This window comes from Chamaea fasciata, unplaced genomic scaffold (assembly GCF_029207755.1).
Source record: "Chamaea fasciata isolate MVZ Bird 193981 ecotype frontalis unplaced genomic scaffold, bChaFas1.0.hap1 SCAF_10, whole genome shotgun sequence".
Classification (NCBI taxonomy): Eukaryota; Metazoa; Chordata; class Aves; order Passeriformes; family Sylviidae; genus Chamaea; species Chamaea fasciata.
In genome coordinates, this window is record NW_027094095.1 from 16459065 (window position 1) to 16476034 (window position 16970).

Genomic DNA, 16970 nt, shown 5'->3' on the forward strand with positions numbered 1-16970 from the left:
TGAGGGGTCGGGGGGGGAAGGAGCGGGGGCGGGCGCGCGGACGGACACTCACGCGGACACCGGCGCGCGCCGGGGTTTTGCTGCTGCCGCCTTTCGCCGCCCGCGCGCCGCCGCCAATCCCGGCCCTCGGCGGAAGCCGCGGCCCCGGCCAATGGCGGCGCCGGGCGGGGAAGAGCGCGCTGCCATTGGCCGGCCGGGGGGGCGGGGCCGGCCGGAGCGGCGCGCGCGGGGCGGGGCGGGGCCCGGCGCGGGGAGTGGCCTGTGCCCGCCGGGAGGCCGAGCCCCGGCTGGGACGGGAGTGGCCCGCCGTGTTCAAGGGCCCTACGACGTCGTTTGCCCCTTAGACTTCCTTTTATGCGTGTGGTTATTGCGAAGTAATCTAACCCCAAGTCTCCAATAAGTTCTTGTTCTCATTAGCTCCGCTATAAATTCAGTCAAATGGCCCCGAGGCCGAGGAATGGCTCCACCTACAGCATTATAGCGGGGGAAACAGCTTGGCTGGCAGCTTTGCCTTACTGCCCTGTTACACAACAAAAAGGATCGCACAGAATGCAAAATTAGATTTGCATCTTGGCTCTGGTCTGGGCTCTAACTGCTGACCAGCAGTGAGTAGGACTAGGAAATTTAGTGGAACTATTGGAACCATTTACTGTAATGTTTTGCAGATGTTTGGAGTAGTTGGGTTTTATTGAAACCAATGCAGTTGTATGTTTGTAAATGAAAGGATTTAGCACTTCTTGTTTATTACCTATTTTTGGTCAATATTTCTTCTTTTTTTAAAGATAAAAGAATATTACTCTTGTTGAAGAGTAGCTCCACTGCACTCGACAATGCATAGATCTCTTGTCACTAGAATATGAACAGCAATACTCTTTGTTTATTGCATAATTCAGGTAGAGATCTGTAACTGCAGCCCTTGGTAAATAACAACCAAGCCTGGGGTTGCTAAAGTTCCCAAGGAAATGTTCTTACTTGGTTTTACCTTATAACAAGCTGTATTTAGGTTAACAAATCGTTAAATGCAGAAGCAGGCTCCACCACTTTTGTTGTGTTTCCTATTGCACATTTTAGAAGGAGGCTGCAGAGATGAGTTGCTCAGCTGCTTTGAAGGTTTTAACAGATTTTGGTTTGATGTGTGGGTTTTTCTTTTCCAACAGTTGTTCTCATTTGCACTTTCTGTTTAGGGCTTTAAGAAGTCAGTGCAGCAGCTTGAGATTTAGTGAAGTATGCAAGCTCAATACTTTCAGTTAAGTGTGACTGTACTTAAAAGCAGATTATACCAAACATTAATTAAATGAGTTATAATGGCAAAATAATGTAGGCCAGATTCTGTTCCTTCTTTCGTCCATGTAATCTTACAGAAGTTCAAGGGGCACCATAAGCATTCATAAGTGCAAGGTTTTCCTAGTGCTAATGACAAGCAACATCATTCTAAATTAACCTCTTGGGACAATCTTACCTACAGCCATTTCTGAATACTGTTGAACCAGGAATTATATTTGCCAGTTAATACTTGCTAAATAGCTGCTGATTATTAACAGGTTGTATATTTAGCTCTGCTGCCTCCTGGCCAGGTCAGAGTTTCATCCAGCTTCCTTGGCCTCTCTGCCTTGGAGTTGTCCTCATGTGGAATACCAAATCACCACCATTTCTATACAAGTCCCATTATTGGCCCTTCTCTGTCAGTCATATCCATACATAACTTCCTCCTCATCACTCCAGCTGTACTTTCACACAGCAAGAAATCTGCTTTCTTTAGATCTTCTTATCAAGACCCTGTTTTCCTGTGGTTTCTTTCCCTGCAATGTCTCAATTTATCTTGGTTCCAACACCTAAAATTATTTTCATTTAGACCCAGGTCATTTTTCTAGCTTGATTATTAGCTCCTCTCCATTTCCTCCTTTCTTATTGGTCCAAATATGTTGTGCTCTCTGATGCCACCCTTCCAGTGATTCTGGTTCTCTATCGTGTCAATTTTTTGTTGTTGTTGTTCTCACGAGCATAACTGGCTTTGTAATATAGTTTCATATTACTTTTTAGCCTGCCAGAAATGCCTGCCTTGATGCTTGCCTTCATTTATGTCTTGCAAAAGATTTTTTATCTTCTTGTTTCTCCTCTGTTTAAAGAGGAAGTTAAGTCAAATTGGATACGACTCTTCTCATATATTCTCAAAAGTCACCTCTTCATCAATGTTTTTCTCCATGTACATCTTCACAGAGGAGAGATAGATTTTATGTACCGTTTCCACTCTATTTCCTCAGTACTTGCTTAAGCACCTTTAACTTTTTTTTGCTCTATTTTGTATGAATGTAGAAAAACTAAAGGTATAGCTTCTGCTTCGCATCTGCACAGCTTCTGTGCCTTTGCTGTAGCATGAGACACTCCTTTGCTGTTGGCTTGGGTAAGCAGAAACTCCTTCTTCACTGGTGGGGCAAAGAAGGCTCCACCTTCTCATTCAACACTGAGCATCCAATTCCAACCATGCACCACGGCAGGAACTTCTCAGAAGGAAAGAGAAGAAGTTGCATCAACTAAAAATGACAAACAAAGCAGCACATCGAATGCTCTGTGAGCCAAACTGCTGTACTGTCTTGTTTTGTGGCTTCATCTCTAGGTTGGATATGAAGGATGAGAAGCCAAATGACGAGCCAGGCCCATGCAGAATGCTCCCTACAGCTGACAAGCAATGCCAAAACCCACTTCTGAGACCTTGCCAGGAAAGGATCCAAACATTGCTGTGTGATTGCATCCACTGCAGCTGAATCAAACTTTTTGTGTCTGCTGACAAACCTAAAAGAATCTGCGCTGACACTAGAGCACATCTATTAACTGCTTCCTAGGTCAATTAAACTAGAAGCCTCCCTGTGTTTATACGGCCTTAGAAAAACAATAAGCAAGATGCTTAAAGGTAATTGATGAATTGTATCCAGCACAAACAGAGGCAGGAGATCCTTAACATCCTGTTGCTGCCATGAACATCTGTTTATAAATTAGAACTTAGAAACTACTTAGAAATGAGCAAAGAAAAGCAGTTGTGGTCCTGCCAGTATTAGAAATATACATATATACATATAGACAAAATTTGATTTTAATGACAGTAGTGACTGTTAAATGTACTATTCAGTTTTCATTAGCCTAAATGACACATGCTTTCCTACTTCTAATTACCCTTTTTGTTGGCAATATGATTTTATGGCAAAAGTTTGCTCTCTTTGGCACCAGGTTGAGACAAATCTCTTCATGCTATTGTGCCCTTTAGGAACACTGTCAAATTCAATCATTCGGGACTCATGAGTCTTGCACTAACATGAAGAGATTGATTTGAAAACCATGGGACTAAAGTCCTTTTTTTTCCGTTTTCCATTTTTCATTTCTATTTCTTAACCAGGAAAACTGAGATTGCCAGCTTTACTCTCACATGCAAATAAGCGCAGCCCTGGGATAATGCACTTGGATATGTCAGTGACTGTCTCTGCCAACATTTTCTGATCAGCTATATCTGAAATATCAAGAATTGTTGTGGTGTCAGAAAACATACTACAATAGCAGTGGCTACAGCCTATTTAAAGGCAGTTAAAAATAGATATAAAAATTACTTCAGGCAAAGATACAGAGGAATTCTCAACCTTTTATAAACTGGGTCTCATTCAAAGTATGTTCTAATAAAATCTATTGATGTATACCTAGTAAGGAATGTAAGCTCTCCTACAAAATGGAAAAGTTTGAAAAGGGCAAGCTGAGTAAGCTGATGAGTTTGCTGTAGCAAAAAGAGTTTGTGCATACCTTGACTTATAGACAGAGCACAGCTGTTAATGTTTACAATTTTTACCTGTATGTAGAAAGTGCTGAGGGTGGTTGGGCCATGGTGTGCATGGTTCTGATGCTCACATTGCAAATGGATACTGAAAAAATGAAGTGAGTATAGGCAAGAGCTAGAATGATCAGGAGTCAGAGAAAATGCTATGTAATTGAAGAACTAAGAACCTTAACTTATGCACCGAATCAAAAAGATTGAAAGGGGAATTGATAACTGTATACATATATACACAAAAAGAATACTGAATGCAAGGGACATTTGAACCTACCAGACTGAAATAAGAAGGAATAATGTCTAGTAGCTGGAGTGAAGCAAAATAAAATAGTTTTCAGTACCTAGTTCACTTCTGACAGGAAGTATTCTTTGGAATAGTTAAGGGCCATCATTAATTAGGAATAGTTAAGGGCCATCACTTGGATTTGGGTGTCTTCAGATTGAGACCCAATGCATCCCTGGAAAACACAGGCTAGGCAAACACAGGCTGTGTTGTGTTTGAGTACAGCAGGCTTAATCCAGGGTTGAATACACTTGCCCGTAATTTACAGATTGGACTATATACTCCCATAGTCTCCTTTAGACTTTATAAATAAATTTCTATACTTTGTAAACTCTGAAAAACATCTATAAATAATATTCTTCCTCCTACCACCCCAAGTTTAGCCTTATGTTCCATGTGTGCCTTGTCTGTATTTCACTATTTTGTCCAACTTGCACATCACTGTGGCTGGAAAAATATCACTGACAGGTTATGGAGGCACCCACTTCTTGTCTCAGCTGCTGACACTGCACAACACCTCTCTGAGAAGTTCCTTAAGTAGCATCATGGCCCTCACTTTTATTTGACCTCTAGGAGAATGTGCTTCATCCAGTTCAGCTTTCTCTATAGCTGGTCTGGGGTTGTACTTCAGAGATTTTTCAGCCTTTCAAAGAAAACAGGTAAAATCGAAGCTTTCCTCAGCAGCAACAGTTCATTTGAAGTTATTTAGGTGTTCTTACAATTGCAGCAGCTTTTGTGATTGCTTACACCTAACAGGAATATTCGGCTTGGCCAAACTGGTACCTGTGTAACTAAGGTTAAATCTGGTATCTTATGTGTATTAGCCGTGTGCTTTTCCTTTCCTCATGTTGTATATTGTCTCTTTGAATGTAGAGCTGCAGTTTTCTTTGTTGTTCTTTATATTTTATCAACACACAAGATTTTCCTTATGGTTAAATAGGAGATTCTGGTCTCCTAGAAGATATGTAGATAACACTGTGGTTTTGCTCCAGTAGCTGACATAAGGCTGAATGTGGTAACCTCACTTACTGAATGGTTGTGTTGTCATTGGGAATACTCACACATGTAAAATGAGTAGGACTTGGCCCTTTGGTCATATTTTTGTAATAAAAGATAAAATGAGATTTTTAGGAAACTGCAACTTATGACCATAATATTTATGAGGCTGTCAGGACTGCACTGTAAAAATTCATATTATTTAATTCTTCACTCTGACACTAAAGCATCATTTCATTTATATGCAAATAGGAATATGCTGTTTCTTCACTGAAGAAGCTGTTTGAATTATTCAGATTTTATTAATAAAGCTTCATAAATAAGTATTTTTTTCTACTCAATTGGTAGTGGCCAGGGGAGAGAATCTATTTATCAGACTTTGTTATTATGAGCTTCATAACAAAATATGAAGATTTATGGAGTACATAATTAGACTTTATGTGATTCTAATGGAAACATTGGGTTATCCAGATGAAATACTCTTTTCTTTATGCATTTCTCCTTGGCAGAGGCACTTTCTGGAAAATGGACAAAACTTGTCCTCATCACTGAGTTCCAAGAAATGCCTATGAAAGGAAGAGAAATTTAATACCTTTTTAAAATCATACACGATGAAACAATTTTGAATAAAAGATGCCTAAGGAAGACTATAAGGAATGCCAGGGAGTAGCAGGTAGGGAAAATTCCTCCACTGGACAGAGGTGCTGGTGTGCATCCCGAGGTTTAACTCCGAGTGTGGCAGCACAATCCAGCCTCAAACCACCTGTTTTTTAAACCATCATTTAGGTGACCAGCAAATAATGTTCCTTTCAGGTACCCATCCTAGTGAGAGTCCAGATGTGAAATACCTGCTGAACATTAGAGAGCAGCCCACAGGGATTTATTACTGTATGCTGTAACCCAAGCAGAGTTTTAATCTCACCCACAGAACCCCTGAAATCCACCATAACCAAACTACTGTAAATGAGCAGTAGAGGAGAAAATCCAGGCTGAAGGGCTGGTGCAACGACCTGAGGATGTTTTGCAGGAAAAGTTACTGGCTTGAATTTTGACATTGGTGATTGGGTATGGACTGAATTTACTGAATTTAGTGCTTCTCTGGGAGCACATCTTGGGGAAATCTCTCAGCATCTCAAACTTATGAAGACTAAGAAATGAGCCTGTAACTGTGTACATGACTGTTCTTGAACCAATTTTTTGCATGTGAAGTAAGGGTCTGTGAGCCACTGTTCTGGGCTTCATGCAACTAAGCATTAAGTGTATACATAACTTTAAACACAGGTGTAAACTTGAAGGCACTGAACTGGGTTGTGTGCTGCTGTTAGCAGCATGTGCCAGGTAGATAAGTGTGTTTGTGAGTGTGTGTAAATGGGCAGGCAGCTACCTGAAGGATCCTGGTTTGGATAACCCAACCACAGAGTCAAAGGATGTTCTGAAAATTTTAAACTCTGCATAGTCATTGTGGACCTAATTATGGTCAGAGCAAAACTTAATAATGTACATTAATTCCTGCCCTTAAACACATGACCGGGTGTTTCGAATGGGAAAATTCCTAAAAATACCACTCATTTTTCATGCTAGCTTGTATAACCACTTATTTTATTTCATTTCTATAACATTGAATAAGACCTGAAAACAGTATGCCTAAAGTATTCATTGCATTATTTTTTGAAGATGAATAAATACTGTAACTCCATAACTTTCATTTCTGAAGTTTAATTAAAAAGAAAAATCAGTACAGTAATGTTGGACCTGGTCATCCCCACCTGGGGCCTCTCCCCACCCTGCCTACCTCCCTATTTCAGCCCAGCCTGGGCTTATGGCTTGGGTTTTGGTGGTGCTGTAACAGTGCTGCTCTCTTGCTCCCTCCAGCCCTGCTTGGCTCTGGGCTGATGTCCTGGGCTGAACCTGTGCCCAGGGAGGTGACAGAGGGGTGTGGGGGCTGTCTCTTCCCTACCCTGCTCAGATCCTTCCCAAACTGGAGGTCTCTCCCAGCACTCCAAGATTATATTATGCCTAGATTATTGTAGGTAGGTTCTACTGAGGAAGAAATGCCACACTCATCTTGGTTCTCCTTCTCTCCTCCAGTGCAAAGATGTACAGCAGAGACTCTCCATGGAAGCTTTCCAGACCAGGTAGGTTTTGACCCAGATGTTTCCAGCCTGGCAGGTCTCCTTGCACATAGCTGTATGTGCTCCTGGTTCAGACTCCCAGGCTCCTTGGCCAAAGAAAGCAAATATAGAAATATAAATTGTGCACCACATATCCTAGTCTGGGCAACTAGGCAACCTCATGTTTAGGCTCTTGTAACCTAGCAGTAAATCAGAAGAATTCCTTGCTCTGGACTGTGATATACTTGTAACTTTCTCCTGTTGCCACTTCAATTTTCCCTTGGGGCAGAAATACTGAAATCTAAGAAAAATTATTAATTTCTTGCAATCTCTCATACTGAAAGTGGTCAGATTTCCAAGTCAGCTGCCTCCAATGCTTCTGCAGTGCTTACCAGTTGCTCTAGGAATAACAGTGCTGAATGTGAATATAGAGCAGGTTTTTTTTGTTTTTTGCTTTGGATTTTTTTCCCTTTCACTGTGAGGATAACATGCCTTGGAAAGGCTTTATTTAAAGTGTGTACTGGTGCACTGCAGAGCTTGTTCTGTATTAAATTCCAAGGATGAATTCTCTTGTGACTAGTTTGCTGCAAGTTGACTGATTCATTTATTTTTAAAGACAATTGTCTGGGGTTTTTGATTTTTCCTTTTATTTTTTTGTTATTCTCAGCTACAGGTGATGAAATGAAAACTAGCTTCATTGTTGTTGTATGAAAAATTACAATGAAGTGACTTTTCTAATGCCAGAATAAGGTGGTAACTTCTGTGGGCTGGCAGAGGAACATGTTGAAGTTTGCTGTGGCTTCGGCCCCATGTGACAGGCACAGCTCTGTGTCAGGACACAGCAGAAGGCTTTTCTCAAGCTCTGGCACAGGGAAGGCAGGGATGTCATCATGTGGGAAGGCAGTTCTGCTTCTCCTCCTCCCTGCATGGAAAAGCATGCCATGTTTCTAATCTTCTGTGACCTCTGCCAAATAAGTGGGAGCTGTCTTCTCCTTGTTACCAAGTTACATGTTCAGGTGTCTCAGATAAGCCCTCTCCAGACAGGCGAGGCAATGGACCAAATAGCACATATGGCTGCATCTGAAATAGACAGGACACTCACTTAAATATGAACTTTTTTGAGCCCTCAAATGCCTAATGTTCTTCTAATGTTTCTTTAAGCATAGAAACTCACCTAGAATATTTTATTATGTGACACTGCCTTGCCTATATCTGGTTGCTTGCTTTCTGCTGTAATGTATTTTTTGTGGGGAGGTGTATAGGACATTAGTTGTTCCAAAATTCTGCCTACACAACACCATTTCTGGAGTTTGAGGATCCCATTCATATCCTCAGTGAGGAAATATTTTAGTGCTGTAATTTGGTATTAGCATGCTCCAAGTAGTGGGTTTTTCTGCACATGGGCTTTCCAGGAAGACTTTTGGTGACTACATTCTGATTTTAGTTCTGTTCTTCACTCTGTGGTATGCAAGCCACAGGACCATATGGTACAGCCACAGAAATATATGTGCTCACTATGAAACTGCTTCCTAATACAGCTACAAAATATGGAAACTATAAGTTAAATTAATCAAAAGTTATCTCACTATTCAGGAAAGCAGCAAGCCCAAAACACTTACCTGTGAAAATGGAAATGTTGTTGTCCAATAGCCATTTCTAAAATATCTAATGTTAAGAAGAAAACTGAAAATTAATTTAACTCATGAGTAGCACAGGGAGTACTCCAGATCATTTACCTAATTGAAAATAGATTTTCTACTAGCATTCCCTGAAAGAGGCATGAGGGATGCAATGGTTGCTGCTCATATTTTGTCCATAGGAGTTGTCAGCTACCTAGTGACTAATGCATGTATTCAACAAACATGGGATGTTGAAATGTCCCTGGTTTTGATACAAATGTGGTAGCAAACTGACCTTTATGCAAGTCCATGGCATTCTCAGACATTGCTCTCTGTCACAGAAATCTCTCATATTCTCTCTTTTAACCCTCTGCTAACTGAAATTTGTATCAAAGTACAAGGAGTCACTCAGAAACAGGTATTATCATATGAATTTTGAAAACAAATGGGAAAGCAGTAAGATTGGATGAAAGGACTGAGAAAAGGATTTTTTACAGATAGCAGAAGCAGTTTTGAAAACAATGCTGGTGAAACTCTAACAAAGAATAGAACAGACTGGAGACAGTGGTGCTAAATGAGGGGGTAGGAACTCACAGGAGCATTGCAGTGCACATTTGGAGTGGCTGGGGAGAGCTGAAGTCTTCATGTTTGTTCTTCCAGCAAGGACCATGAAGCTGTTGTGGAAACATACAGCTTAGCAGGGTGTCTTCCTTCAGAGATTTGAGTGAGGGAAAGGAAATAAGGTAACTGTAATGCCTCCCTCCTCTATGAACACTGCCTTTCATGCCAGAAGAAAGGCATAGCCTCTCAGCCTTTCTGATCCCTATTATATTCAATATGCTTATAGCCACAGGCTTTGTGTCCTAACCATTCCCTCTCAACTCAGAAACTCAATTTCCTCGTGTTTTTTATCCAAAATACGTCCTTTGGACACAGTTAGGGGTATTCTGTGTTGTAGATGGTCTGTTTATCTCAGTGCACTCTTGCATAGCACTGACCAATGGGATCTTATTCTCTGCTGACTTTACCTGTATTTGCATATATACAACGTAAACAAAGCTGTGTGTAACAGTTTTACTTGATAGCATTTGGTATCCACACAGCTCTGATGAAAGTAATTTCCTAAGGAGAGGTGGAATGAAAAGTCCAGCCTTAGATGAAAAGGTAGTCTGGAGAAAATCCATGGAGGAAAACAAGGAGAGACATTTTCTAACAGATCCTGCAATCAATGAAGAGCTAGTAGGGATAGCTGAAGATGAGAACTGTCATAATTTTACATTAAAATTGGCCTTTAGAGGATTAATTTTAATGTTTCTGCAGGGTGCTTATACTGAGAAGCATTAAGGTCAAAATGCAAGCATTTCAAATTAGGAAAGCAAACAGATTCAATGATAGCTTGAAATAATCAGATTTCTTAATGGGAGACTTCAGTGAGGATGAAATTACAGTAAAAAATAGATTGCAAAAGCAATGAGAGCAGTAATGTGCAGCCACAGGAGAATTGGGGTGTGGAAGAAAGCCAGGGTCAAGGATGAAGTCAGCATCCCAGCCAGCAGGGACAGCCAATAGGTCAGACTGGAGCAAAACAAGAGAGTGAGCAGCACATGTATAATAAATGTGATAGGCAGGGCCAAATCCTGCCCGAGCTTACATCAGTACAACTTCAATGGCTGAAACCTCTTAACACAATGTCACTTCCAATATGATCTAACAACATACATGCAGGCTTTAATTTAAATCAGTGCACAAGGCTAGATTTCCACTCTCCTATGCTGTTTCCAGGCAATTGTAACTTCATTGTTCCACTGCTATTACTATTGTGGTCTTAGGTATTGCTGAATTTCTTCTCTAGTTGTCTTCTGAGTAAAAATTGACCTGTTTCTTATTGGCCTTCTGTTTTAGCAAGACTAAATTCTTCAAGTTAAAAGATCATTTTAGGAAAGCATGATATTGTACCCTATTTCTTGAACAGCATACTATTTTATTCAGATTTTTAAACTAAATTCTTTGTGCATTCTACCCACTAATCTGCATTTTAAAAAAATTAGAGGTTTTTTTTTGTTTGTTTGTTTTTTTTACTATGCTGCTAGTATTTATGCTTTCCATATTTTGACATCAGTGGTGTAAAAAAAGGTGATAAACAGGAGAGTCAGCTTCCAGAATTAATAAGCTGGAAAAATGACTTTGTTTGAAACACCTTTCTTGTAATATCTTTTATACTTGTAGCATTTATATTATTTTTGAAGTCATCACTGATGTGAGAACGGTTATTTTAATCTAACACTTAGCTTTCCATACAAGTAATCTGTAAGTATGCATGCACACAAGGATTTACTACTCTAACCCCAGAAGAGGCTACAGGTATTTATGTTTTTGAAGTCTAGCTTTTAAAGCTCTGGTTCTTTTATTCTCGTTGTATGGCAAAAAAAGGAAACAACCCCCTACGGGTGATGTTACAAATAAAAATCAAAAAATTGCAAATCTCTAAAAGCTGCCTCATCCCTGCCCCAAAACTCTAGGCTTTAGTTACTTTTTTATGTATCTCTTTCTCTTAGATTAGCAATATTATGACAGGACTGTATTTCCTCCTTGTTTACATCAGTGTAGCAGAGGTAGAGTTAACCCTCAGCTCGCCGACTGGGGCAGAGCAACAGTGGGACTGCCTGGGGTTTCCCTGTGCCTGCTGCACTTTTGTCCAGAGAGCTGCCAGCACAGGAACAGAGAGCCACGGATCCTACAAGTGTTCTGCTCCGCATGCAGAGGAGGGTGGAAATACAGACAGGAAAAGCTGTGCTGTGCCCAGCTGGCAGCATTCCCGGGGGAGCTGTGCCGGCCTCCCGGTGGGCACAGGGCAGCGCTGCGAGCCCCCAGCAGATGTGGCACTGGGGCCTCACACCAAAGCAGTCTGTCAGAGAGAGAGTTTATACCGAAAGGACAGTAATACATAGAGCACTTAAGGCATCCAGCTTAAAATATTGAAAAGGAGGGCAGAACTATGGTAAGGAGAGTTCTTTTAGAAAATTGCCTGTGGACTGTATTTTGATGTTCGGAAGCTCTTCCCTCAAGCTATTTTACACAATACCCAGTTTTCTTGAGTTCCAGAAGTACTAATGATTCAGTGGATACGGAATCACAGAAAGCTCCTGAACTCATACTTTGCTCCACTGCCTTGAAGTCCTATTTTCAGCTAGTGGTTCAGAACTACAGAGCATTGCAAAGGGGCAGGAAGCTCTCTGTGGTGTTAACTGATAACTTGTTGGAAAGAAATTAATTTTAAACCAGAGAAATTGGGTGTGTATGAATGAAATTTTGTTTCTTTTTCCTGAGAACTGCTAGATTACTAACCTAGATGCTTGGTTTAATGCAACAATTATGGTAATGAAATGCAGCATTGTCATTTGTGTTTGGTATTGGGGTTTTTTCCCCCTCTCTTTTCCAATATTTCTGTAGGTATTTCTTGAGGGTTCTTATGTTCAAAATGGAAATTACTTGAAATTCTGTAAATATGAATAGAAATCTGGTGAGCAGCAAGCCCCAGTCCCCAATTTAATATGAGGATAGCCCTTTTTTAATCCTTTCCAAACATATGGCAAACAGTTCCTTTTATAATGTCAAAATGGTAGAAATACCATTTTGTGCAAATTTCAGTTTTATAGGACTTAAGATACTTGCTGCATACTGTCTAGCCATATAAATCATCATGGCAAAGTCGGCTTGTTTTTATGACAATAGCAAATAACGTTGCTGAGATTTTTCCCTATTAAAGTAGTACTAGAAAAAATTTAGATAATGGAAAAAATATAACTGAAATTTTAAAAAATCCTGCACCTAAAAAAAAATCTCATTTTAATGCCTTTTTCTACAAGACTGCTCTGAATGAAGTAGAAATTTACTGAAGGACTGTTGAAGCAAAGCCATATCTGCTGAATTTTCACCATATAAGGATATTCCACTTGAAGGTACCAGCTTGGACTGAGGCTTTTATGGAAGTCTCAAAACAATAGGATATTTTCAAACAGAATTAGTCTTAAGTATTAGGATTTTACCAGGATGAAAACTCTATTTTTCAACCCGCCTTAGGTGGAAATGCACTGTTTTAATTCCTGTGTCATTTTGATTTTTAGCTTTTACTTACCTGTCCTGTCAGCAGTGAAAAGTGATCTTGGTCAGGAGAACAGACTTCACTTTATCCTACTCTACCATATTGTTTGAAATAGTCTTCCGCAGAAAAAAGGCAGTTTTAAGAAATTAAAGCTCAAACTCCTCAAACATCATCTTAAATCTGTACCAAATTGTCCAAATATAAAGACAAAGCCAACCAAACTACCTAACGGTAGTATCATCTATGGTAAAATCTCACACTATGATCATGATGCCAGGGGGCTTCCCAAAAATCAGCAAAGGAATCACTTGTTATAACCATTAAAAATAAAGCTATGCTTTACTACCAGAGAAGTGAGGTGGCAGTAACAGGGAAATCAGTCTGAGTCCTTGAAATTCCTTGTTTTTCAGTGACACCTTGTAAAACTGTTTAATTGGCAGGAAAGGAATAATGGCTAAAATGCTTATTGGAGGCTGAATGTGCAGCAGTGGTGGTTTCAAATGGGAAATTGTGCTGCTGTCTTGTTCCCTAAGACAGACAATTACTGTAGATTAGCTCATGATCTTAGAATATGTACTAATACATGTGTGTACTTATATTTCTGGGCTTCTCATGTGTGGTGGTCTCTATGTATTGCTGGGGGCAAGTTTCATGCCCTCAGTGCCAGATAAAAAGGACCAGGTGACACCCAAGCTGTGTTTTCAACCCTTGAAATAGACACAATGCACACCTGTGAGCTAATGACAGAGGAGAAAGACTGTGAAAGACAAACTCCCTTTCGTCTCTGGGAAACAGATGACAAGAAGCAGTATTAACGACTTTGATTAAAAGCTTGGAACATATTTGGGGAAATAGGGATTTGCTTTCAAAACATAAAATACATGTAAGTGAATGTAACCAGATCTTTGGGAGCTAACCTAGGCAGGTGCTATAGAAGCTGGGACTTCAGGATCCAGATGCCCTTCCCAGGAGCCCCAGCTACTCTTAAATAAAAAACAAATAAAAAGCAAAAACAAAAGCTCTGCTTTTCTGCTGTCTCTGCTCTCCTCTGGCATCTGGAAAGCAGTGGTTGGAGCTGCCTTGCAGAGCTCTCAGCTCTGACTGGCAACAGGATAAATATGTGCCCTAAAACTGCGTGATTGCTGGGCTTTGTCTTAAAATTTTAGTGCATTTCTCTTTCTTACACTCCAATTTTTAATTACTATTATTTTTAACAAATAATGTGAGTTTTATCTAATTCTGAAGTTCTGTAGATGTATATTCCGTACCTTGTGCACAGGTGATTAAGATTCTTCCCCATACATACAGAGTAGCTATGAGGAACACCTTGACACTGTGATTTTTTTTTTTTTTTTTTTTTTTTTTTTTTTGGGTAAGAGAAGATTTATCCTAACACTTTGTTTTCCTTGCTACTCCTGCTGTTACCCCTTCTATTGCCCAAGGAAATGTTTCTACCTCAAATCCCTCTGCTTTCACAGTCTGTGCACAGACTGTGAATATAGGCCACAGGTCACACTTTAGAGAAACAAGAAGGGTGGAGGGAAAACGAAAAGTTACAGGTCTCAAAAAGGGGGTGACTTAGTGAACTTGAATGGCTTTTTACATGAAGCAGCTCAGGTTGGGGATTCTTACAGCCTCCTTGGTCATACCACTCTGGCTCTGTAGAGGTAAAGCCAGAAGAAAGAGCTAAAACAAGGAGACAGGAGATGGATTTCTTTTTGTATATATATTATTTAAAATACTGTCTGAATATAATGAGAATTTTATCTATCAGCAACTTCTCAACAAAGAAAATAAGGCTTTTCATGAAAAAAAAAATTCACATTGGGTATTTTGTAGTCAGCTTATGAAGACCAAATGTTAAAGTAATTTGCCTAGATGTTGCAAATCTAGCTTGTTCAACAGGAAAGTGGAACACATTAAATAAGTACAAAGAAGCAATGAATGGCTACTAAACGCTTGAATTTCACTTTGTAACACTTTGTAACTTTTAGCAATGCTTTGTAGCATTTAGCAATAGTTTAGGTTAATATTTTTTGTAAAATAGCATGACTTGCAGAAACATTCTGTTAAGGCATGAGTTTTTAATCTTTAGTTTCTTTCATACTATATTAAACAGTTTTAAGACCTATTAAAAAATCCACTCCTGCAATTCAATGTTGTTAGCATGTGAACAATTTTTCACTTTTAAATAGTGATTTGACTTTTTGGCTTTTCTTGCAGATGTGGTCCACATGTCACTGATGTCACTAGAAATACTTTGCTTACTTACAGTGGGTATTTGGTTCCCAAATATAATGGGTTTAATTCCTTTGCACGAGTTAAATATTTGGACAAGAGCACAAATGACTGTATTCTCTTGTAGCCTGGGGAATGCAGTGATTTGGTTGGGGGGGGGGGGGGTGGGGGTTCTCACAAGTCTAAGGTGATTTTCCCAAGTCAAACAGTGCTATTGGCACATATGTGCTCTTTTACATAAGGTTTAATTATTCCATGCAACTTTAAATGGTTTTACCCTCAAAGAGCTGGTACAGGCTTGGATTGCAAAACCCAATAATGGAGTAACTGGAGCTTTCATTCATGAGATGGGAGATGTGGGCTGAAATTGCTTCACAGAAAGGGAAGGGATTTTGAGTGAATACTTGTAATTCTGTTTGGTAAAATGAGAAGGGAGAACCCTACCATACTTTACAGTAATGAGCTAGACTCAATTAATTCCTAAATGTATTTCTAAAGTCCTCTTTAGAAATACATAGAAAGCCAGGGCTTTCAATTTTCTACAGAATGTTCCAGCAGAAACACACATACCACCTTCCAGAAGAAGACTCACAAAACTGTCAGACCATTATGACACCCTAAATTCTTCTGTAGACAAAGTCCAGTGATCATTCCGTCTTTTCTTTATATATTTAAATGTATATGTCCTCTTCTGAACATCTTAACCCAAAATTTACCAATAGGTCTGTATGGTCTGAATTAATACATGAAAGGGTTGGTTAGTGAATAGCTGGACTAAATATGCAAATTACAAAGTTTTCTTTGAGGTCTTATATGAGAAGATGTTTTAAAAACTTTATCAATGTCAACATGTCAGCCTGCATTTCTCTGTGAAATCTTGAAACTGCTCTTTCATCTATGTTGTAAACACATCAACAAGTATGTAGAATGTCTTGACTTTGAAATGCTGTCACCTACTTTCTGTATCGTTGTCAGTAGTCAGCTTGTTATAAACGTGTTTCATATCTAACTCTGTTTCTTTTGGTAGTGTGTCGACATACTGCATTTTTCAGCTGTGCTCCTTGCTGCCTCTTCCATTTTTATCAAAAAATTCTGTGTGACAGAAGTTTTTCTCTTTCTTTGCAACATGTTGATATCTCAGGTTCTCCACTGTCACCAAAGCGGTTGTGCTACTTTGAGGATAAGTTGAGTCTGTGTAAACCATCTTCAGTGTTTTGTGCCTAAGTGCAGTGGGATTTTGTACTCAAATGTTTTTGTGATGATGAGAAGTCCCTAAGCTTCAGTCATTATCTTTACTTCTTTCTTTGGAGCTTTCCCAGAATGTGTTCTGTTTAGTACTCTGCCTACTCCTGAGATGCTTGGCAGTTTGGAGTCCACAGTTGGCTTGGAACAAACTCATCTGGTGATGGACAATTTCTTAAATGTGAGTGTTCTCAGACATTCTATTCTGCTGTTTCTCGTGTAGTTTTTTTTTTTTTTTTTCATTTTTGGCTCTGTTTTTGGCTTTGTTTTCAGAACATATCAGGAACTGGTACAATTGCCTCAAGTGCCCCAATTGGAATCTGAACGTCTGTATTTAGTTACTGAATTCGAAAATGTAAGACACTTGCTACTTTAAAGTTTTGAATGATACTGTTTCACAAAGATTTTCAGTCCCAAAAATACAATACTGCTGGAGCTTACAGTGGTACAAATTTGTTTGAGTTGGAAAAAAAATATTCTGTTCAAATGCCTTTGAGACTTGTGCAATGGAATTGCATAGATTTGTACAAGAAGGGCAGTGAACCCATGGACTATGATGAGGTACTGA

The 16970-nt window shown here is 39.6% G+C and overlaps 1 long non-coding RNA gene across 1 annotated transcript in view; it reads left to right on the top strand.

Annotated features, from left to right (window-relative positions):
* Window positions 1-15248, top strand: part of LOC136294598 (uncharacterized) — a 68882-nt gene extending 53634 nt beyond the window's left edge. The window contains exons 7-8 of the long non-coding RNA XR_010722452.1: window positions 7179-7225; window positions 15146-15248. This is a non-coding gene — a long non-coding RNA (uncharacterized lncRNA). The remainder of the gene's footprint in view (window positions 1-7178; window positions 7226-15145) is intronic.
* The last annotated feature ends 1722 nt before the right edge of the window (window positions 15249-16970 follow it).